This window comes from Pituophis catenifer, unplaced genomic scaffold (genome assembly GCF_029215685.1).
Source record: "Pituophis catenifer annectens isolate HBS135680 unplaced genomic scaffold, rPitCat1.0.hap2 SCAF_1, whole genome shotgun sequence".
Classification (NCBI taxonomy): domain Eukaryota; kingdom Metazoa; phylum Chordata; class Lepidosauria; order Squamata; family Colubridae; genus Pituophis; species Pituophis catenifer.
Window position 1 is genome coordinate 301,085,134 of NW_027256881.1, and position 23,910 is coordinate 301,109,043.

General features: G+C 37.1%; 1 protein-coding gene across 25 annotated transcripts in view; it reads left to right on the plus strand.

Annotated features, from left to right (window-relative positions):
• Positions 1-23,910, plus strand: part of NRXN3 (neurexin 3) — a 1,226,878-nt gene that overhangs the window by 1,027,857 nt on the left and 175,111 nt on the right. The window lies entirely within an intron of this gene.

The following is a 23,910-nucleotide window of genomic DNA, read 5'->3' on the forward strand; positions in this document are numbered from 1 at the left end:
AGTGAGCCAACTTCAGGTCACTTTTCACCAAGTACAGAATAGAAATATGGCTGTTTCTTTCTGTACTAAAAACTCCCCCCCCCTTTTTTTTTTTTTACAGTAATGGCTGATCTCAGATTAGTGCAAATATTGTGTTAGTTTCTTTATTTTAAAAAGTCCTTCACTAAATAAAATTTCAAAACTCTGAACAAAAAATGATCATCAAACAATGAAATAATAAAATTATAGTCTTGACAGACTCAAAAAGAGAACCATCAAGTTAAACCACTTGGAAGCATTTGAGCAGTTTAAAATAGTTTCTGCACTTCTAAATAATAGAAGCTTTCTCTGATATTTGTAAATTTGTAAAATGAATACCAGACATGCAGCTTCTTGGAGGCATATTCTAATGGGAGCTGCCAATGCCAAGAAGTCCCTCTTTTGTAATTCAATGCTGCCAAAGTTCCTGGATCAGAGCTTCCTATCAATATTTATGGCACCATCATAATGGACAGGAAAGAAAGACTTCAGACCTTTGGCTTAGAAGCTGGCAGGAAGTTATTGTTATAATACATCTGGGGGGTCCAGATTAAGGAAGACTATTTTAAAAGTAGATATAATAAATCCTCAGCTAGGTTTTGTAGACTTCAGGTACAGCAGACAATTTCCCACCAAATATCACCTTAAAAGAATAAAATTAGTTAGAGATCCAGTTTGTTGTAATGGTTAAGGTGCTGGCCTATAAACCAGACTCTGTGAGTTCTACTCTTGCCTGAGGCACAAAGCCAGCTCGGAGACCTTGGGCCTGCTATTCTCTCTCAGCCCTAGGAAGGAGGTAATAGCAAACCACTCTGGAAATTTTGCCAAGAAAATTGCAAGGATTAGTCCAGGCAGTTGCCAAGTGTCAGCACTGTCTCAAACATACACAAACTTATTAATATAAATACTAAATTCTGCCTGGCAACTGGATACAGTCTTCAAGGATACAAGCACACATAGAATGATCCAATTAGGAGGAGATCTGAGTATACATCATATTAGTTATATGATTACTGCTCAGGAATGGTAGTAACTGTTGAAGCAGCGGTAGTGGTAAACAATTTTCCGTGCTGGTGGGTATCCAACTTCAAAACATCAGAATAGAGCTGGAAGGAATCTTAGAGGTCTTCTAGTCCAGCTCCATGATCCTATATCATTTCAGACATCCCCAAGCTGCCAACCTGCTGAGCACCAATTCAACCTCAGGCGCAGAAACTATCTGCCCACAGGCTATCTTACTAGAGCCCTCCTCCCTTAATACAATGACCTTTATCTAAATTTCCTCTCCATGTCTCCTCTCATTTCACCTATTCATGACTGATGAGTCTGGCATTATTCAAATCTTTGATAGACTTAACTGAATTTAATTATCTTGATTGGTTGGGACTTTATGCAGAAAGGGAGTGAAGGACACTTCACTATGAAACTGACTAGGTTATATGAAATGGGAAGGGTCTTGTATACAAGCCAAATTTCCTTCCGTAACAATAAATAAACCACAATTGAGCCCAAAATTTCTGTTGCTAAGCAAGACAGTTGTTCAGTGAGTTTTGCTCCGTTTTAGCAACCTTTCTTACCACACTTGTTCAATGAATCATTGCTGTTATTAACATGGTTGTTAAGTGAATCTGGCTTCCCCATTGACTTTAGTTGTCAGAAAGTCACACAAAAGATGATCACATGATCTTGGACAGTGCAACCATCATACGTACATGGAGGTTGCCAAATGTCCAAATTTTAACCACATGACTGCGGGGATGTTGCAATGGTTATAAGTGTGAAAACTGGTCATAACACGTCACACATTTTTTTTCAGTGCTGTTGCAACTTTGAACAATCATTAAATGAATGGTTATAAGTTGAGAACTTCCTGTATGTTTCGTTAAGATGGGCTGAATAATATAGAAAATATTATATATAATATAATATTAAGAGAGTTATATTCTGAGGTGACAAAGGAAAGAAGAAAACCATAACTTGTTCTTCCATCTAAGGATTTCCGGAACGTGCCTAAAGTTGTTTCTCTCATATCATGTTGTAATTAAATCTCTTGCTTATTAGACATGTGCAGACCACCTGTGAGAAAACTTACTACTTTAATCGTAACGGATCGAATTTAATCCCTTCTATTATCTGATATTTTTATCTCTAAATTTCGCATTCAGAACAATCCTCCAACAATTTAGGAATGTGTGATAATTGTTTCATGAAATTCACAAATGTATTTGCTCCTGGGGTGAGGTGGGAAGTGGGATTTCTTCATTAGTTTCCTATGCTTCAAATGTTTTGAGATTTTCTCTAGGGGCACTGTAAGTGACAAATGGCTAGAAATAGATTTTGAAACTTCAACTGCAGGTTGGTGCCACCTAATGCCTGAAAGAATTTCAGCAACTAGCAGAACAAAAAGATGTTTGTTTTCTTTTTCTACATAATTCTTGCTATGTTTCTGTATTTATGATGACATTTCAGCAAAGAGTTACTACTTTCCATGTCCTTCTGTGGTTGACATTGATTGAAATCTGAAAAAAAAATCTTTTTTTATTCTCCCCCTCCCAATGATGCCCTTCTATGGCATTTGTCATCCTTTGTTCTGTATTCTTGTATCGTTTTTCTTCTGAATGAGGTTGTGACCATCCACTGGTAGCTCCCATCTTTGATAAATACACTTTGGTTTCCACACTAGCTGGCTTATGTCACAGTTTTAAATATTTGGGCCATTATTTTTTTTCTCTGTGCCTTTTATAGCTTTTCAGAGAGACCGGTTGTTTAGCATTGGCAAATAACTTTGGCAGTCTGGTATCTAGCTTCCAGACATGCCTTTATGTTTTGCCAAAAGGTCAAGTTGGTCCCAGAGGTGTTGTAGTAGCACACACACAATTACCGGGATGATGATGAATGTCAATGGCAACGTAAAAACTGTTCTCCCTTCCAAAAAGAACAAAAACACAACAATGTTCCTCTGCCAAAGAATGCTGTCCAGATTCCTATTACCTTAATACATGTCAGGATGGTATAATAAGACATGGCAGTTGCTAAAACCCACAAGAATTGGAGAAGGGAAGGGATGTGTCATTCTGTTTTTCAACTGTCCTTCTGGCTATTGATTCTGGTAGTCAGTTTAAACTTTTTCCTCAAGTGGGATGGGATGGGATGATCTAGGGTGGATAATCAATGCTGACAAGCGGCAGATTGGTCCCAGGTAGCAATTTTTCTCAGCTTCTTTTCATCGTGGTTATGAAAGGCAATGTGGATTTTTGATTATAATGTTTAAAAGGATGAATTTACAATGTACAGAGCCTCTCTGTGCACTGTGGGAATAATACTTAAGAGAGATCTTGCATGTTCTGAAAATGACTTGTCGACGTGCGCAGGAATGAGGCATATTCCTGTGGGTGTGGAGTGAAAGGGGATAATGTTCTTCAACTCTTTGACTGATTTTCTACTGTATTTTCATCCAGCTGCAGCACCCATATTGATGCAATACATACCAGAGAAATCAAAGGAGGCATCCTTGTCTAGCCGGAAGCAAAATTCTTCTGTGTCCCCAAAACAGCAGAAGTGCAAATGCATTAAAGTTGCAGAAGCTTCACAAAAAATTATAGCGAGGTTTCATAGTTGTTGTTTTTTTAAAAAAAATGGTCATAGAAGATATAACTTACAGTCTAGGCTCAGCAGAGATTCTTAGTGCTACAAATACATCTGCATATTTTGGCTACACATTCATTATGAAAGTGGCCAGAAAAGCATTCAGCTGCTGCCATAATTTTAAATTAAGGTGCTGTGGACATCCAGTTCAAGACTTTTGCGCCAGTACTGGCTAGCCAAATGTGCCTTTAAGCAAAGTCTTTTTCCCCTTGTCAAATTCTTGCTGGAGGGATAGGGTGAGTCATAAATCAATCATATTCTTCTCCAAAGTTATCTAGTCCAGAAGCCATGGTAAGATTTTGTAACAATAGATTTTTATCTGTTTACTGCATATCACATAAAGGAGTTTTAAGTCACATAATTGCCTGTAACTGTGTAGTATAATTAGTAGTGAAGGAACTACATCCACAAGCAATTTGCTAGCTTGCTTTTTATCTCCAGAAAGAAGAGAAAGAGATAAAATCTCTGGCTTGATACAGAAAATTTTAGCTTCTCAACATGTTTATGAAGAGCTCTCCATGTAGGAATTAAAGAGATTGTAATTTTTTATCTAAAGAAGATTCTTTATTTGTCTATATTCAGCACGGTAACTTCCCTTACCATGACTCCTTCATGATTTTTTTCCCCATACAATTATGTCTGATTCTCAGAGACTGCCTGGACAAGTCCCTGCAGTTTTCTTGGCAAAGTTTTTCAGAAGTGGTTTGCCATTGCTTCCTTCCTAGGGATGAGAGAAAGTGACTGTCTCAATTTCATTTAACTGGCTTTGTGCCTAAGGCAGGACTAGAATTCACCATCTCCTGTATTCTAGCCTGATACCTTAACCACTACCCCAAACTGATATTAGTTCTTTATAAAGTCGTTTATTTATTCTTTATAAAGTCATGAAGAGAACTATAGGGAGTACCAAGGATGGCCCCAAAGAGCAGAGAGAAGATCTGTCACCAAGGTAACAATCAAATAAATGAGGTTTGAGCCCATACCAAGAAATAGATTTATGAGAATGCATCAGACAACCCTCTCCCCAATTCACATGAAGATAAAAGAAGGAAGAGCTATAGCTATAGTAATAAAACTAGCTTTAGGTCTACACTACATCTGCTTTGTACCCTGATAGGACTGACAAGAACTGGCATGTGAGTGTATTTATGATACATTTAATTTTGGATTTATCAAACTGTCAAAATGTGCAGGATGTTTTAGCTGATATGGGGTAGTGAATTCAAGGACAGAAATTTAAGACAGTATAGATTTTCAAAGTTCACTTCATTAGGAACATAGTTTATTCCAAAAGTCCTTGTGAAAAATACTTTGTCATTTGTCTAGCCATTAGGAAGAGCCCCAATGTATCCTCATTGTTGCTAGGAATGGATACCTATGAATGGAATCGAGGAATTTTTCCTTGAGATGTCAGAGTTCTTTTGACCATGATCAAATTCTATGTAATTCTCTGACTCACCGAATTCTTAGCTTGCAGAGCTCCAAACAGCACACAACTTTTCTTGGTGAGGGTTTTATTCAAAGCCATCCTATGAAATTACCAGTCCCTTTTAAACAGGAAATTATTCTTCTCTAACTTAAGGTGATTATTATTTTCCAGGCTTGTCAATGGAAATCTCAAGGGTGTAATCTCTCTTCAACAAATTTGGTGTATAGCATGTATTTTTTGGCTCATTTCCCTGAGATAAAGATGGAGCCATTATAAAATTAGCAGAGTACTCCTCCCACTTACATATATAAAAAAATAATATGCTGCCGTATCACATTTTATAGCAATGATAGGTTTTGTAACTTTTTAGAAAAGAAAGTCGCAGACTTTTTTTTTTTTATGGGATGCAACATAATATTACATTTTGTTATCCTCGTATTGGTGCTGAAATCTTTAGTTTGCAAGATCAGTGGTATAAAGGAAGCATGTTACAGTATTTACAGAATATAGAATAATAGAGTTGGAAGAAACCTTGGACGTCTTCTAGTCCAACCCCTTGCTCAAGCAGGAGACCATTTCAGACAAGTGACTGTACAGGCTCTTCTTAAAAGCCTCCAGCAATGAAGCACCCACAACTTCTGAAGGCAAGTTGTTCCATTGTTTAATTGTTCCCACAGAGAGGAAATTTCTCCTTGGTTCTAGGTTGTTTCTCTCCTTGATTAGTTTCCATTCATTGTTTCTTGTCTTGCCTACTGGTGCTTTAGAAAATAGGTTTCTATTGGGTTTCCCTTCTTCTTTGTGGCAGCCCCTCAAATATTGGAACACTGCTATCATGTCATTTGTTCCCTATCTGATCATCACTGGTGGCTGCAGTGTTATTTTACTAGACAAAGGGAAAAGCATAGGATGCATGCATGGGATGCAACATGTATTGTGTTCATATATTTTTGATGTGCTTTTAATTGTTGGTTGGGAACCACCTAGAGTTTGATATAATATGGGCTGCTGTATAAACATTTTAAATAAATAAAATTTAAATAAAGGCAGGACATGAACATGAATCCAAGATGTTGAACTCGTATCTCCACTGCCAAAGAAAACCAGGGTGCCCAAGACATAAATAACAAGTTGCAGACATGTTGAATGAGAAGGCATTTGGTCTAAGTCCTGCCATTGTGGCAAAACAAGCACAGAAGCAGGTGCTAGGCTCTGGGTTGATGAAGATGAAGTGGCTTTATTTTGTACATTCATCAATTATTTGGTCCAGGAAAGGGAAGCCAAGTCAAAATTTACCTTCAACTGGTTCTTGCCAATCCCCATAATCTTGCAAGTTCATTTGTGTGAGTTACTTAAGCGTGAGTTCCAAAGTGGTCTCCGTTTGCTCTTTTTCAAAAGAAGTTGATGCTAATATTGTATTCCCACTGTAAGATCCAAGAGCATTGGCTATGATATATCAGATTTCTAAAAAAAAAAAATCCTCTATTAATTTCAGGGGTTTCCCCCCTTATTTTAATTACTTTCCTCTCTTCATTTTTAATGTGCCTTCATTTCTTAAGATGTTAATTTCTTATCTACCATTATTGCTTTGGTGTTTTTCATGCATTATTCCTGCATATCAAATGAGGCAAGCTTTTTAGGAATGTTAGAATTCAAAAACTCATTCTAGTGAATTATCCCATACTGAAGTTGAGATCTAAGCATCATTGTGTTAATATGTGCAAAAGAAAGGAGGCAAGTAAAACAACGTGCCTGAAAAAAATGATTAAAATGACAAGATGGTGAAAATACCATTTTAGACGTGTAATCTTCTATGACTGCAAGAGGTTAAACAAGCACCATTGCTTTCAGTGGGTATCACCAATGAATTTAGTTATCTGTATTTCAGAATAAATAGCTTTTCAACAACAATTATCAGATTTTGTAATCAGCAAGTTTAGTTTTAATTTTCAGAACTGGGCACACAAAAAAATGAATTCAGATACTATTTAGGCCATATGTGGGAACGTTCTTGCTTAATATATTTACTTAGTAATTATTTTCCAATTGTTATTTGTATAAGATGCAGGCATCCTACTTGAAAGGAGTATTTTCTACCAAGGAGATTAACATTTGCCATGCTTATAAATTACTTCTACTCAGCTTTAGTTTGCGGGTTTTTTCTGAAATGAATTGAAGAAACCTTAGTATTTGTTCATCAATAAAAGAGTGTTTATTGGATAGTTGAAAAATAAAATAATAAACGTCAATAGAATTCTGAAGAAGTCAGAATACTTTTTGATAGGACTAGCGTATTTTTTTTTAAGGAGCCATGCATTTCTGTATACTTTGGAAAACAGCTAGAAATCGAAAATCAAATTAGACAACATTCTGATTATTTCTAAATTAGGAAACCATAGACATTGATTTAATTCAGAAATATGGCGAACAACAGGAGAATCAGTCAACACCCTAACTAAGCTCTAACTATAAACTATCAATTAAACCCCATTTAATCTAGTCTCAGCTGTCACAGGCAGTCCCTGGATTAAGAATGCCTAATTTACAGACAATTCATACTTATGGATAGGCTGCCTATTACTTCATTCAAGCAATTTTGAATATCTGCAGCCCAGATTCTGCTGCAGCAATTACAACTTGAGATGCATTTTTGTCATTGGTTATATTGGTTAACAATTTAGAGTCTAAATAGGCCTCATAATTTTTTTCAGAAAATAAAAAAATGTGTTGTATATGTGATATATGCCATTGTTCAGAGAGGAGAGGAGAGGAGGGGAGGAGAGGAGAGGAGAGGAGAGGAGAGGAGAGGAGAGGAGAGGAGAGGAGAGGAGAGGAGAGGAGAGGAAAGGAAAGGAAAGGAAAGGAAAGGAAAGGAAAGGAAAGGAAAGGAAAGTTATTAGGGAATTGCCTGTTGAAGGGTGCATCACAAATTTTCCCTAACAACCATTTCAACAACAATAAAAATTCAAAATAAGCACATTAGTCTTGACTTATGGTACATAAAAAGACAGTTTGTATGTCTGTGTAGGTGGGAAAACATAATAGGATTGAAAGAGCTGTACTTTCAGAAAAAGAATGCATAATAACATTCTGAAGTACAGCAATTTTGTATTCTGCTTATAATATCTACTTCTTCAATCATCTAATCATTAGCTATGAGTTGAAGATGTAAGCTAATTGCAAATCTTCTAGAAAGATATACTGGATGTTCACATTCCTGTTTTCGGTATATTTCTACCCTCTTCTTTGAATCAGTTGGTGTCTGTCCTTTGGCATCTTTTAGTATATAAATATAGGTTGGGAGTTTGGAGTTGGAAACTTTCCTCTAGACTTTCCTACATTTGTTTCCAACTTCAGTGTCTTTATAAATGTTGGTATAATACTAATTTTTAGTAGTATTTAGTGGGCTTCAGCCATTTCCCTCTTTCCTGTTTCCTGCTCCTCCTCCTTCCCTCATGCCGGCCGTTCCGTTACCTATTTCTCCATTGCAGCGCAGCGCAACACCCAGGATCCACTTTGATAGTGGGGGGTGGGTTATTTAACAACCAGTTCTCCCTGGGTCAAGTTGGCTGTCATCGGAGGCTCATCCTGCATGTGGGCGGAGCTGGAGGACAAGGATGGGCCACTCCTCCCATGACAGCCAACCTGCTCCTGGGCGAACCGGTTGTTAAATCATTTTAATCCCACTACTGCTCTGTTTTCTAACAGCTCTCTGAAATTCTTTGTTAAGTTCTTTCCTAAGATCATTGCTTTACTGGGCTTTCATTTCTCTTCTGCTCTTGGCAATTTCCATGGTTTGTTCTATCATCCCATTTGATTTCTTCTCTCCCTCCCTCCCTCCCTCTCTCTCTCTCTCTCTCCCTCCCTCCCTCCCTCCCTCCCTCCCTCCCTCCCTCTCTCTCTCTCTCTCTCTCTCTCTCTCTCTCTCTCTCTCTCTCTCTCTCTTTTTAAATCTTTGGAAGCTCTTTCACATTCATCCTTTGCAACCCCTTTGACTTCATTCCACATTTCTTCTTTTAGTATGTTTCATGAACCAATCCATCACATAAAACCATGGTATGGTTCATTTGTTTTGACATAGGTTGTTATGTGAACATAGCACTTGTATTTTATTAACTTGGGTTTAAGGTTAATGTATTATGCAAATGCAGCCAGTTGTCAAGGTTACCTAAAACATGTCACTGTCCATTCTGCTCAGTTGTTAATTATGTCTGAACAGGAACAAAAAGAAGCTTGGTTTTGATTCGGATAAAATTGTCAATGCGCATTTCATTAAGTATTTTGGAATTATTAATTTTGTAATAACTTGATTATAATCATAAGCAAAAAAGATAAAAATTAATAAACACTAATATTTAAAATAGTAATATAATATTTTTTAAAAAGTAAAAGAAAAGAAAGAAAAGAACAAAGCCAAAATTGCAGGGCGGGGGGAAACAGAAGTATAAAGAAAACAGAAGTATAAAGAAGTGACTTCCTACTTCCTTAAATTGGCTCTAAGGATCAGTTTGTATTGCTGCTATTATTCCAGCCTCTCTTCTATACAAAACTTCTTCCTGACTTGATACCATTTCTTGGTTGGCCGTGGAGTTCCCCAGACTTATAGTCTTGGTAAACTTCAATCTGCCTTCTCCAGGGATGGGACCTGAGGTGCTTTGGAATCCGTAACTATCATGATGGCCATGTGCATGTGCCTATCCCAAAACATCCAGAACCCAACACAGGAAAGTGCCCATATACTGGATCTGATGTTCCTGTCTGAGCAGTGGCTATGTGATTTCAATTTGGGTGAACTTTTGATGTTCGCCATTACCATAATCAGAGCATACCCTGATTATGATGGGAATCTTTAGTGTTGCTATCCAATAAAGGGAGGCTGGACCCATTAGATCGGTTCAGTCCCAGTGACTAATAGACATGAATTTGGTTCACTTTCTTTTCAAGAAACTTTACTGGACAATTTTCATCCAGTATCTAATCTCCTCTTTTGGGGAAAGATGATTGATGATGATTGCGCAGAGGCTTCAGAGAACCTTGGATGAAGCAGGTTATCCAGATCCCTTTCAGTTGGGATTCAGGCCTGAGTATTAGTAGCATTTTTATATAGTCTCTGGTATGGGTGGTATGAAGATTGTACATCCATCTTTGCTCTATTTGACCTCTCTGAGGCTTGCCAAATACTGTTTATATTTTACATCTTTAAATATTCCAATTTTATAATCCCACCAAAAAATAAAAGTCAACAAGAGAATTGCTTAGAAAAACTCAGACAGGTTGTGGAATAAGCATGCCTAAGTGTCATTAAGAAATGACTATTGGCTGGTTCTTTCATCCATATTTGTCTGTATCCCAGTGGTGGGTTGCTACTGATTTGCCCAGGATCAGGCGAACCGGTAGAGGCAGCGGGAGGCTTCACCCACCCGTCCGGATGCTTCTGCGTATGTGATCGTGTGTGCACTCACGAGCAAACCGGTAGCAAACTAAATTGAAACCCACTACTGTTCTACCCCCACTGTGAACATAGATGTAAGCCTGTACCTCAACTCACAAGCAAACCTCAAAAGCATTAACTTATGTTTTTGCAATTAACTTATGGGGAACAGCTGTCCAAAGAACAGGTGAGTTATTTTTATGCTTCCCCCCCACCTTATCCGGAGGCATCCCACATTGGCCCTCTGGGTGCTGATTTCTTCAGGGCAGTGCTGTCTTCACCACCCTGAAGAAAACTAAACCACTGTTAATACTCACTGGCAATCTTTGATATGTATTTATTTATACTGCTTCGTACAAAGTTCCTTTTCCAAATAATAGTTGCATTTCTTTGCTGCAGCTCCACTCTTCCTGGATATATATCTGGGCTTATCTTTGCTTTGACTGCACATTGTTGGGGCTGCTGTTTTAGTCCAGTTTATGTTGATAAAATTTATAAAGTCTGTTTTCTTTTCTGAAGCCCTTTTTCAAAAACAAAAGAAAACATTATTTTGGCAACACAAGCTAGATAGATGGCGTATTGAGTTTTTCTCAGATTACTTCATGAGATGATAACCTTTGCACTTCTTGAATAGATTTGTTCAGCATTATTGCTGAACAACAACAGCTGACTGATTTTTTTTTTTTTTTGGGATGCATTTCATGGTTCATTTCTCAATTTATGCTAAAGATTGCTACCTGTTCTTTATATTCTGGGTTAACATTTGTTAAAGACAAGAGCTAAGAGGTGTTCCATTTGATTAGGTCATGGCTTTCAATACTTGAAAAATCAGCTGAAGAGGACTTTCAGTTTCTGGCAGCTGCATGCTTGAGCTTGCTCCTTCATGCTAGACAGCGCTTCATGCCAAGGTGAGCCTGCAGGATCATCTCTAGCCTCTAATCAGAGCTTTCATATAAGCTCTCCAAAAGCCCTCCCCAGGCTCCCAAAGAGCCTCCCTCCTGCTTTCCCATTATTCCAGCCATGCTGTCAAAGCCTCTCAGAAAGATTATTTGTTTTCCTCAGAGGTATCTGTAGGTAGTATCATACTCGCTAATTTATACAGAATGACAGAGTTGGAAAGGACTCTAGTCCAACCTCCTGCTCAAGCAAGAAACACTATACCATTTCAGACAAATGGCTGTCCAATCTCTTCTTAAAAACCTTCAGTGTTGGAGCACACATAACTTCTGGAAGCAAGCCATCCCCACTGGTTAATTATTCTAACTGTCAGGAAATTTCTCCTTAGTTCTAGGCTGGTTTTCTCCTTGATTAGTTTCCACCCATTGTTTCTTGTCCTGTCTTTAGAGTGCTTTGGAGAATAGGTTTAGCCCCTCTTCTTTATGGCAGTTCCTTAAATATTGGAAGACCAAAACATGATTTTAGCCATTCAGGCACCTGGTAGGAGTTGGGAAAGCAAATGGATGTATTAGTAGTAGTTCAAAGAACTGAAGGACCTTCCTCGATGAGAAGCAAAACATTTTTAAAGAGGGGAAAAACACAAGAAATTCCAAAGATCCTTTTAGAAAAAAAGGATCTTTGGGACAACAATGACCTGGATAATTGTAATCTTCATAACTTTTTGAAAAGTCTTTTAACTTTTCAATTTTTTTAAATCCTGGTTTTTTTTATTCTATTTTTATCTATGGCTTTTGTATGATTTTACTTTTTACTTGTAAACTGCCCAGTGTCACAGAAGTAGGATGGATGGATGGATGGATGGATGAGGTCAGGGAAAAAAAAAAAACTAGAATTGTTCAGCTCTTTTAAAAATATAAAATTTCGGTCAGTCACAGAAGTAATGATTCTGTAGTTAAGAGACAAAAGTGGGATGAAAACATCAGTAAATGATCCAAAGGCCAAAAAAATATGAAGTCACCTGTTATCCTTTCAAGCTTTCTATTCCTGAACTCTGTTTACTTACCCAGTTCTGTCCATTTCATTCTACTATTCACATTAGACTAAGAACTGGGATTCCTGTAATAGCTACAGTCTCTTCTTTGCTTCTGACAACCAGCAGTTGTCAATAGGTCCAAATACTGAGGTCTTTAAAACATTTAGAAGTATGTCAGATAATGTTAGGTGGTCTCTTAGCGTTGCTCAGTGAAGTCATGTAAATCAGTTGCAGCAGTGGTGGCAGCATATGACCCTGTGCATACACAATCTTATTTAAAGCAAAGCTCTTTCCAGTCTGAATGACCACCTTTTTCGCTGCTATTGCTCTAGTAAATAGTGCAAGTTGTGAGATGAGAAGGATCTACAAGGATGTCCCCTGTCCACCACATTATTAGTAACAGTATTAGTACTAGTAAAGGTTCCCCTTGCACATAAGTGCTAGTCGTTCCTGACTCTAGGGGGCGGTGCTCATCTCCATTTCAAAGCCAAAGAGCCAGCACTGTCCGAAGATGTCTCTGTGGTCATGTGGCCTGCATGACTAAATGCCAAGGGTGCACAAAACACTGTTCCCACCAAAAGAGGGTCCCTATTTTTCTACTTGCATTTTTTATGTACTTTCGAACTGCTAGGTTGGCAGAAGCTGGGACAAGTAACAGGAGCTCACCCCGTTATGCAGTACTAGGGATTTGAACTACTGAACTGCCGACCTTTTGATCGACAAGCTCAGCATCTTAGCCACTGAGCCACTGTGTCCTATTAGTACTAGTACTTACTCTAATGGAAATTATTCAATGCAGCATACAATTGTATGTAAATGTAAATTAAAATGTAATTTTTTTTAAAAAAAAGCATAATACCAATTTTGCTATGGACCCTAAAATTTAATAACTAAAGCGCTTTCCACAGTGGATTATTTCTATCCCATTGTAACCTGTGGTGAGTATATTCATGTGCATTCTTTTGTAGAAAATGTTGCTTATTCCATCTTCACCTCCCCTTCCCTCTTATTCTTCTCTCTTGTCAGTCTGCATTGATAGGAACTAGCACTGAATGTGATATATTATTATTACTTACCTTGAATGCCAGCAGATAATTCCCCAACTATAAATTATACAATTGGGATGGAGGAGTAAATAGCATTGATGGTTTGAGGGAGATCCCAGTCTCACCTTGGATTATTCCTCTTCCTCAGAGGTATAATTAATTCTAGAGGGGAAATGTCCAAATACAATTTACCCTGATCAACCACCTATGGATTGCAGTTTCCCCTCTCACTGGTGAGCTTATGCTATTTTGAGATAATAGATTCTATTGTCCTCAGTTCTGTAAAAAAGGATTAAAATACAGTGTTTGAAGTGTTTCTGCTAAAGAATTTCCATCTTTATGCTAAACCATGAAAATGAAAAGTGACTATTTTTTACATTTTTATACATTGGCATGTACCTATGGACAGTCCCAATTTCCCAAAGCAAATATTTGATTTCTCTGCTCTGGGTGTGGGTTTTACTTGATGTATTCAAACTATTGTATCAGCAACTTGAGTGTAAGATTGAAAAGAAAAGGAAAAAGCAGACCCTATCCAGTAGGGGTTTGTTCCTAGTAGGCAGCTCCAAATAACTACACAGTAATAGTAACTGACACAAGGAACTGAAAAGTAGAACTTTATATTGTCTGTATTGCCAATATACATTTCTACTCTCAGCATCAGAAGCTCAATTGACGTAAGGGATCATGAGATGAATTAGATCAACTCTAGTACTTCCCATCTTTAAACATCTTCCACAAAGTTATCTTCTTTGCCCTCTTTATTACCAGTCCAGTTTTCATGCCAGCTTCAGTTGTTTTTCTTATCTTTCATTTGTCTGAAATGGGACTGAATGCTAGTTAAAGCTATTCATCATTTCATACCACTTATCTGATCATTTTAAATGAGTTCTCGCAGACAACTGTGTAGACAGGACAATTTGACAATTTGCAGCCTGAGGAGGTGGTGATTATGGTGGCTTTAGACTGACAAGGTCAAAAAAGAAAAAGAAATAAAAAACCACTTTGGTATCTCAGATCCTCTTTGAAAAAATGCCCAATGTTCTAATAATCTTTGGTATTAATCGTTTTTAATAGTTCTGGCATGTCTTTATGAATTTGCATTCAAAGACAGATTTGAGATAAAGTCTGAGATGCTATTTTATATCTGAAGAAAATATTTTATTTATTATGAATCATTAATAATAAATTATTATTAAAATAGTATTTTAAATATCTTACCTGAGGTTGTTTAAATTGTCATAATGTCGTCGTCATCATCATCATCATCATCATCATCATCATCATCATCATCATCATCATCATCATCTTCCAGACAGTTCCTCAGGTTTATAGCATGAAAGAATATGAAAACAATATAATAAAGTTATCATTTATTAATTTTCATATATATTAATTTTCATTATTCATATAATGAGCAGCTATGATGGAGGTGTGGTGTTTCAGAAAATCCAGATGATACCCCTTCCAGAGCAGATGGTCTTTATAGGATTGCATCTGGGACAAGGAAATGTTTCTTGGCCAACTTCTTCTTTAAAGACAAGTAGAATTCAGATTCATAGAATGGAAGATTTGGAAGGATTATTCAGTTCTGCCCCTTACCTTGTAAAGGAATCCATTATTATAGCATCCCCAGCAGATGGTCACCCAACAACTATTTAAACACTTCCAGTGAATGAAGATCCACTATCTCCCAGAGCATTTTCTTCTATTGCTGAATAGCTGTTACCATTAGGATTTTTCTTTTACTGATATCCAACAAAAATCTACTTCCTTGTAATTTCCTTGTCCTGCCTTCTGAAACAACTCTAAACAATTTCTGTTCGTGACAGCCTTTCAGATATTAGAAGACACTAATTCCTGTCTCGTCACAATTTTCTCTTCTCTAATTATCTTCAGTTCATCTACCTTATTCTTGATAAATCTTATTTGGTCTGTTTTTTCAATGTCCATCCTAAAATGTGCTTCCAAGAAGGGGATGCAATTTTCTAAGATTTTTTAAAAATATATGTTTAATAATATCTCTACTTGTTTTTTTAAATTTGATCTTTAACTATCAATCATCTTACATTATGGGTAGGAAGGTGGAATACGAACTGAAACAGCAAACAAACAAACAATACTGAATGGATGTAGCAGTTCCTTACCTGGTTCTTTTTTTTCCTCACAGGACACTTGAACTTTATCCTAACCATGTAACTGCTTGAAAATCAAAATATTAAACATAATCCTTTTAATTTTAACAGAAAATAATTTCATAACAATTAGATCAAGTTAACATTAGTGTATAAATTATTGATTTCATTTATTTTTTTTAATATTTCACTTCTCCATCAGTTTCAGGAAACACTTTACCAATTAAAAAGTCAATAACATATACATCATAATTGTCATAGTTATCACAGCAAACTGTCAGCAATTAGTCTGCATAGGCATGGCCATCACATTTCTCATATCCTTTCCCCCCGAAATAAGACCCAACCAGAAAATAAGTCCTAGCATGATTTTTAGGATGCTTGTAATATAACCCCAAAATAAGCACCAGTTAAGATTGTCCACCAGATGGATACATTTAGTACTGTATTTTCCCAAAAATAAGACCTAACCAGAAAATAAGCCCTAATGCGTCTTTTGGAGCAAAAATTAATATAAGACCTGGTCTTATTTTGGGGGAAAACCAGTAGATTCCCAAGCCAGCCCATACCATCCTTTATGCTGACTAGACTGAAGAATAGGTGTTGAAATACTTAAATCTCTTGCTGAAGCCTGGAAACAAATAACTTTGGATGCAACTCAAAGTCTATTTATGAGAAATTAATTGAAAAGCACAAAGAAAATGAAAGGCATTGAAGCAATTAGGCATTACAATAAATCTCACTGTTACAAAAATGAATGTTGAAATCTTTATACCTTTATCTTCTGTTGCTGAGCTAATCATCTTGTGATTTCATCTTGCAATATCTGGAACTCACTTCATATTTGATATTCGTAAGAAATTGTTCAGCTTTTAAAGCCAACTGTGACTGACTGAATGGAAGAAATGGAAGTTTGCTTGAATACAAAGCAAATTCTAGCCTTCGACTCACTGTCTTCTTTGGTGTATAATGGCAGATGTTAGTTCCAAAATACAGATCCCGTATAATGGAGGTATCATAATTATAGAACTCTTGCTCTGTTGAAATTTTACCAGGCTTTCTTTTTTCTCATTTTTGCTAAATAGTAAAAGTTTTTTTTTTTTTGAAATCAGCTACTGTAAATAAAGTATTGCCTTACTTAATTGGGTTTGATAACCAAGAGACAGTAGTGTTACATGCCACGTTCTACTTATAACTGCCCTCCAACTAAGAAGTACTGCATGACATGTCTTGATTTTATATAAATTGAATGGTATCTGACTGACAGAACATAATATTGCTAAATCAAACTTCAGTAGACACTGCATTGTGCAACTTGGAGATCATTTCTTTTGTAAAAAGAAATGATTGATTTGTTTGGTATGCTGAAATAGTTTGATTATATGCCATTATAAGACTATATAACTTTTTTCCCTCTGTAAATCAATATCTTCAATCAACCGATTTTTTAAAAAAATCTCAGAACTCCCAGTTTGTCAATATATGTCTCATAATGAATTATGTGTAAGGAAATAATATGCCAGCTGTGGTTGCACTGAGCCATATGGAAACTCTTATGACATCTGTATTTCATAATACTTTGTGCTATACATTATGTAATTATAGCAATAATTTCATATTTGCTCTGGCCAAATGCTGAAAGTAATTGCAGCTTATTGTGCAGCTTGCTAAAGTGAACATCAGCTGATTCATGTTGTCAAAAATCATTTGACCCTCATTTCTCTTTGTCCTGCAATGTTTCTGCTCACTGGCTAGTGACAAAAAATATCAATTTTTATGAACTATGGGTTGTCTTTTTGTGCAGAATTTCTTCACCACATATTCAAAACTCCTTCTCTCTCTCTCTCTCTCTCTCTCTCTCTCTCTCTCTCTCTCTCTCTCTCTCTCTCTCTCTCTCTCTCTCTCTCTCTCTCTCTCTCTCTCCCCTCCCCCTGTTTCTTTCACAAACACACACACACACAGCGAGCAACTCTATAGGCCAAGACAGACTGCTCTGAATAGTCATTAAGGTGCAGACTCACTGCCATTGCAGACATCCAGTAATTGAACGGAGTTTGATCAAGGTGTTTATTAGTTAAAACATTATGTGGTACATTCCCTGGTGCCTGTAATATAGGGCTGTCTCTGTTTTAGGCAATTGCTAGTTCAACTGCTATCAATTGTCAGGAAATGACAGGTTGGTATTTATGCTTTTTCTAACCATTCTGAGATGGAAAGTACATTTTATAGCTAAGCAAGTTTCTGAAGATTTCATTTGCTTCCTAGATATCTAAGAAAAGTAAACCTGAATAACTGAAAAGTTTGCAAAGATGTTAAAAACTTTAAGACTTTAAACCAGTACAAGGAACTCAGCAAAGTATGACAGTGGAATTAAAACTTTGGTAAAGGGACAGTCTTGATGTAAACAATTTCCAAGATGAAGCCACCTTGAAAAATCCAGGCATATTAATAAACATTGGAATACAAGAGCATATACAGTACAAATATACTTTATATTCTTTGAAATTATGAAGATCAAATGTCATAAAATGTCATATCTACAACTCTCAGAAACAACAAAGGTAGTCATATTTTGAGTGGTATAACCATGGCATATAGATAGTAAATTTCAAAACATCCTTAATAATACATCCTTAATAATATTAAATAACTATTCTGCCTGGTTGGTAATGTCTTCTTGCTGCTTTGTATACATGGAAAACACAGAAGAATTACTCATTGCTGAACTATAAAACTAAGGAAATCACACAGCACATCCCATGATAATATGTGCTCACATTTGTTTTTATTTTAAAGTGAGATGGAGAGAGGGTAGTATTATTTCAACTTTTATATCACAAATGTCCTGCATTTAGAAAACAAGAACTATTCTTTTTTGATTCTGTAACATTTTAAAACATTCATGTATCTCCTCTGTTCATCTGAAATGGTGCAGTACTACACCATCTATAGCCAGAATAATTCTGCTGATCATGTGGTGCAGATCTTAGTACATAAGGAAATGACACATCTCTTTGCTATTAATGGTCATAATAAAAAAAGAGAAGCTTCAGAGATGTAATATTGATTCCTGGCTGGAATAGAATTGGAAAATAGTATTTTATTTTTTAAAAAAATCTTTACATAACAATTGTAGCCAGTAATTCTTATGGTATACTGTATTTATGAAGACCAATGTATCATCTTCCTTGGTAGGCCACTAAATAGTAACAGAAATTGTTTTCATGCCTAGAATAAAAAGAATCAAGCTGTTCTACTAGATTCAATGCCTGTAAATAAGTTAAGGGAATCTAAGCAAAGAATTTTATTGATATTGTGGAGCCAAAACAAAAGTTAAATGTGGAGTTTACCATTTTATACTCAGTTTTAAATAATAAAGATACCAGAAATTCATTATTTCCATAACAATGCTGAGCAATTGATGGAATACAGGTAGTCCTCGACTTATGACTGGAATTGAGTCCAGCATTATGGTTGTAAGTCATTGTGTTCATAAATTGAGGCACTGCATGACTGGATTCAAAGTTGGTTTTTATAATGGATACTTAACACAGCGGTTGTTAACTGAATGCTGCAGTGGTTAAGCAAATCCATTTTCCCCAATGGGCACTGTTTTGCCAGAAGCTGGAAGTAAACACCAGAAACAACAAAAATTTTTTACAAGTTATGAACACATGACTAGAGGGCACTGCAAGCAGCTATAAAGGTGATTCAGTTGCCAAGCACTCAAAATGCAATCACATGACCATGGGTGTAAGGACCTGCCTCAGCTTTCCCTCAGGAAAGCAAGACTCTTCAATCAAATAAGTTGAATCAAAAGAACCTTTGCTAAGAGAAAGTGATTGGAGGAAAGCAAGGCAAAATCTGAAAAACCCCTCGCAAAGCACACAACATCCCAAAGCACAACTTCCCAAAAACCAATCCCCGACCAGTCCACCAGCAGCCAATGTGATGCCGCAAGGTTGCTATGGAAACTTGGAGGAGCTAGGCAGATAACAGTTCACCCTCAGGGCACGACGGCCTTGAACTCAGGCTGGAATTGTCTGGGAGTGACTTTGCTCCATCTCTGAAGACATTCCCCCTCCCTAATCCCTGAGCAATTACAGCAAAAGCAAGCAAAAATGCCAGCCATCCTCCCTCTCACCTTCCAACAGAATGGCAGGATCCAATGGTGGACCTGACAATGGGTGTTTGTGCAACTGTTCATCTTCAAAAATGAATCACAAGTATCTCTGGGAAAGTCCATCATAACTTTAAATGGTCATTAAGCGATCGGTCATGTATCACAGATTGCCTTTATATAGTAAAGGAAAATATGCTATCATCTATGGTTCTTTCTTACTGCTTATTGTATACAGGACTCCACAGTGTTAGAAATGAACAACATCTTATCTTATCTTATCTTATCTTATCTTATCTTACCTTACCTTACCTTACCTTACCTTACCTTACCTTACCTTACCTTACCTTACCTTATCTTATTTTTCATATCCTACCTTGAAATATATTTTGACCAGCCTGTCTTGACATCAGGAGTGAAGGAAATGCAACAGCGATAGAAATATTCTCCACATGGAGACCATTTTTGTAAACTTGAAAGAAAGAATGAATTGACGTATATTTTTTTAGAAGTCTTACTGTTACATGAACATTGTCACCCAAACTTAACAGATAGCAGATACCTAGTTTCATCAAATAAGGTGTTAGAGTTTTTTAAGCACTACAGCTGTTTTTATAATTCATGGATCCATTAAGAATTCATGCTGAGGAACCAATTGTGCCTTTTGTGTATATGTGTGTGCGTGTATATATGTGAGAGAGATTATGACTAATAAAGTAGAACTGAAGTAAGACTAATAAAACATGTATGCAGGTGGGAATGAAATAAATTCTTAACAAGTCCTCTTTGTTTAATTTGATATTCCAGAGATTTAATTTATCTTAATTATGGGATTCATCTGTCATCTTAGTTGGACTCTAGGCAATGTATATGTAGATTTAAGTTTTAATAAAAGCAGTAATACAAAATAACAATAATCAGTAATAAAAATATTCTGGTTCAGTTGTACAGATGGAAATGGCCTGACCTATGCAATCTTTCCAGGAGAAATAGCATAGGGTTTCCCACTTTCTGGAAGTGATGGAGGAGATGGCCTGGAAGAACTGTTTCATTGAAATAGCCGCCTGGTTATAAAAGACAGTGAGGGACCCAATTAGATTGGGTCCCTCACTGTCTTTTACAGTTTAAATCAGATTTCATAGATTATTTGGGGAATGATGTTGTTTATTTTTATTCTTTTATTTTAAAAATTTTCTCATGGATGTTTTAATTGTATATGTATATATATGTGAACTAGAGGGATGCGGTGGCTTGGTGGCTAAGACGCTGAGCTTGTCTGTTGAAAGGTCGGCAGTTCAACGATTTGAATCCCTAGTGCTGCATAATGGGATAAGCTCCTGTTATTTGTCCCAGCTTTTGCCAATCTAGCAGTTCAAAAGCACATAAAAAATGCAAGTAGAAAAATAAGGACCACCTTTGCTGGGAAGGTAACAGCGTTCCGTGCCCTTTGGCATTTAGTCATGCCGGTCACATGACCACGGAGATGTCTTCAGACAGCGCTGGCTCTTCAGCTTTGAAACGGAGATGAGCACCGCCCCCTAGAGTCAGGAACGACTAGCATATATGTGCGAGGGGAACCTTTACCTTTACCTTTATATATGTGAACTATTGAGAGTCCTTAACTCAACTGCAGCAATATATAATGATGGTCTTCTTCTATCTCTTTCCCTTTAGCTCTCCATCAGCCTTCTTCTAGTCAGCCAATTGTGCCCTATAGTAATGGTCAATTGCATCTGATGTATCCAACCCCACTTATATATAACCCCCCCCCCAGCTGTATTCATACCACAACCACACATCCCAGTTGCACCTTCTAGTAATAAAATAATCAGTCCTCAGGTCCCTTTCACTATTTAGGCCAGGAACAGGAGAGAGTCTCATTCCTCGAGGGATACTTCTCAATTCTCTGACTCCTGTTCTAAGAACAGATAAGTTAATCCTTAAAATCTTATCGTATGATTGCTTGATTTATACTTGTAGTCTTCTTCTGCCACCATCATCACATATTTTCACACAGTCCCAAGATGAGGTTTGAATTCACTCTCCGTTGTTCATATCTCTATGGTCAGTTTTACTTGGCTCTTATCCAGCCAGCCTAATTATCCTAGTCCTGGCCTGATGTGACTCTTGATTCCTCTGACCTGTTTTTATCTTCCCTTCTTCTATATTTTATCTACCTTTGTTTGTTCTCTCTTTCCCACATACATTTTTTTTCTCTTTCCTTTTCTCCTCTTTTCAGTCTTTTCTTTCCATGGCTCAATTGACATCATGGTCACCTACTTCCACGCCATCCTCTTTTCCATTCCATGATGGGCCATCCAAAGGAAATCCAAATAATGTTCTCAGCAAACTTCAATAGAAGTTATTGAACAAATATCAAAAAGGTTATATAATAAGAGCCTTGGTAGTACAGTGGCCTAAGGCACCCTGTTATTAAGCTGGTTATTAAGACCAGCTGCCTGCAATTACTGCAGGTTCGAATCTCGCCAAGGCTCAAGGTTGACTCAGCCTTCCATCCTTTCTAAGGTAGGTAAATTGAGGACCCAGTTGTGGGGGCAATAAGCTGACTTTGCATAAATATACAAAAGAATGAAGGCTATTGCTTAGCGCATTGTAAAGCCACCCTGAGTCTCCGGAGAAGAGCGGCATATAAATCTAAAAAATAAATAAAAAATAAAAAATAATAATGAAATGTATTTTCCCCATCTAATGTCAATCCCCAGAAAAGTATGCGTATTCCATTGGTATGTTTATTCCTGTCCTTTCACATAATTAGAAATATATTAGAATCAGTCCGTATAATGGGATCACAGGATCCCATCTGATCGTCTTTTATCTGATCACTTTTAAGTGAAAAGGCCAGGAATAATCCAGGATTGCTTCATATAGAACCATGTTATGTGTTACTATTCAACTATACTCATGTGAAGTGTTTGGTTAATAAATTCATTCTTTCCTGATCCATTTGCATAGTAATATTACTGTAATATGACTCTAAAGCAGTGTTTCTCAACCTTGGAAGCTTGAAGATGGGTGGACTTCAACTCCCAGAATCCCCCAGCCAGCACTGCTAGCTGGGGGATTCTGGGAGTTGAAGTCCACCCATCTTCAAGCTTCCAAGGTTGAGAAACACTGCTCTAAAATGATGATGCAATTTTATCAGAATGCTAATTGGACACCAGCAGGACAGATGGATTCAATCCTAGGAAACTGGCATCTCCTATGTGCTTTATCTTATGCATTCCATTTTTACCTTATGTGTTCAGTTTTCTTTTATTGGCCACATATAAGTCATTCTGGCTGTAAAATTGGCTTTTGTAATATTGCTCTTCAAAGTGCAATTTTTGTTCAGGCTTTGAAGCAACTGTATGGAATAAAAAGTGCAGATGGGATCAATATTGCCTTGTTTAAGATGAGAAGCAGATGCTCATTTTCATGTTAAATGTTATATCGTTACGATTTCTGATGCCAGTCTTGAGTAAAATAAGATTTTAAAAGAATTAGAGAAATAAATGAGTCTAGGGTACACTTCATGTAGATTATATTTATTTATTTATTTATTTAGCATATAGCTTTGGTACATGAAAACCAGAAGTCTACAATGTTATTACAAAGTAGTAGTTTGGCTGCCTAAGAATGCTAGTTCATTCAGTACACACTCACACCCTATCTAGGGAAGTGTGCGTGTGTGTGTGTGTACTAACTCCATACACAGGGCAGCTAACAAAGTTCTGTGGGAGTGTTAGTGTCATCTGGGGTTTTCCCCCCACCAGTTTTTGCCTCACATTTGGCCGGTCCAGTGCCAGTTGGATTCTTGTTTCTGCCATTAATCCCACTGGAGTGGTACCTACTTATTTATTTGCATGCTTTCAAACTGCTAGGTTGGCAGAAGCTGAGGCGAGTGATGGGAACTCACTGTCAGCCCTGGAGGCCATCTTTCCTTTTGGATCTTTAGGGCTGCCACACATCTTTAGTGCTGTGGGAAAGTGGGAAGGGGGTTTGTATGGAGTTGCTAGAGTTATTTACCCATAACAACATTCTTTTCTCTGAGAGTCAAGGACGTTCAGCCTGCCCCTGGAGTGGCGTGACGGGGAGGCATCTCCAGTTGGGACAGTGGATTGATTGGACCATGTGATGGACATGTGGGTGCAGGGGAAGG